Source organism: Echinops telfairi, unplaced genomic scaffold (genome assembly GCF_000313985.2).
Source record: "Echinops telfairi isolate 266 unplaced genomic scaffold, ASM31398v2 ScPeMD7_7407;HRSCAF=8445, whole genome shotgun sequence".
In the NCBI taxonomy this organism is placed as follows: Eukaryota; Metazoa; Chordata; class Mammalia; order Afrosoricida; family Tenrecidae; genus Echinops; species Echinops telfairi.
Window position 1 is genome coordinate 5,490,679 of NW_022111307.1, and position 1,757 is coordinate 5,492,435.

Genomic DNA, 1,757 nt, shown 5'->3' on the forward strand with positions numbered 1-1,757 from the left:
CAAATGTAGTGTAGAAAGCTACATCGAGAGATATAGCGTCTGAGGTCTTAAAGGCTTGAAGGTAAACAAGCGGCCATCTAGCTCAGAAGCAACAAAACCCACATGTAAGAAACACACCAGCCTGTATGATCGTGAGGTGTCAAAGGGATCAGGTATCATCAGAACAAAAAATCATATCATTGTGAATGAGGGGGAGTGCAGATTGGGGAACCAAGGCCCATCTGTAGTCAACTGGACATGCCCTTGCAGAGGGTTGTAGGGAGGAGAAGAACCAGTCAGGGTGCAGTGTAGCAAAGATGAAACACACAACTTTCTTCTAGTTCTCAAATGCTTCCTCCCCCAACTATCATGATCCCAATTCTACCTTACAAATCTGGCTAGACCAGAGGATGTGCACTGGTACAGATAGGAACCACAAACTCAGGGAATCCAGGACAGATGATCCCTTCAGGACCAGTGGTGAGAGTGGCGATACCAGGAGGGTGGAGGGAAGGTGGGGTAGAATGGGGGAACCAATTACAAGGATCTACAAAAACCTCCTCCCTGGGAGATGGAGAACAGAAAAGTGGGTGAAGGGAGATGTCAGACAGTGTGAGACATGACAAAATAAGAATAATTTATAATTTATCAAGGGTTCATGAGGGAGTGGGAAGTGGGGAGGGAGGGAGCAAATATGAGAAGCTGATACCAAGGGCTCAAGTAGAAAGCAAATGTCTTGAGAATGATGAGGGCAATATAAAAATGTGCTTGATACAGTGGATGTATATAACAGAGTGTGATAAGAGTTGTAAGAGCCCGCAAAAAAATGATTAAAACAACAACATACACCCGATAACTAGTTTCTCATGAGGAAAGCGTCAAGCCTAAAGAGAAACTTTTAGATAATCACAAAGTGTTCCAGAGAACCCTTGCCCATGAAAATGAGCCCCCTTCAACTCTGATCCCAAGAATTTGGTTTTCAAATAATTTTTTTTCACATAAAATTTGGAATTGCTGTATCCACAGATGAATTGTCTGTTTTGCATAAACTTGTGAGTATGTTCCCACTTCCCCTCCCACACCTGTTCAGCCCACTTGTCTATCCCAACATCTAGGTGTGTGGACGGATGCACCATCTGTGTAGTCACAACACAGGTGCACACGATGAGGGGTCCTCCGAAGCCCTGGGGTGAAGAAGCCTGGTTATCCCACAATGCTCACTATAAGGAAGGACACATATACACAAAATAAACTCTGTTTAACTCTGCCTTAATAGATGACAATAGCTATCTGTGAAGTTTTGTGATGAGAAAACAGTCAGAGATTGAAGATTCTGACTGGGATGGAGCTCGTGGGAATGGATTGGAGTAAAGCAAACCCAGCTCATCCCGCTGCCCTGAAATCAAGACGGTGGGAAGCTGTGGCTGGAAACTGTGAACAGAACACAACCTCAGCATTAGTAGCTCTAAAACATTGAGGTTTGTTTACAGTGTTACCAGTCTAGTTTCACATTAAACTTAAGTATGATATTTTTATGGTAGTTGAGATGACTGCGGTTAGGTATGGTGATAAAGTTTACATTTTTGATAAAATGTTGAGTTGAAAATAGTTTTGCTCATTTGGTAGCAAAGCTCACAGGGAGCCAAATCATTGCAGTGTAGGCCACCTGGTCCTCTCACGTCTCCTCACCAAAAAGGATCTGTGCAGAGAATGTAATAAACCCAACAAGCACATTTTCCAGGAGAGAAAAGCGAGGTTTAGGAAGGTAGAGCACCAAA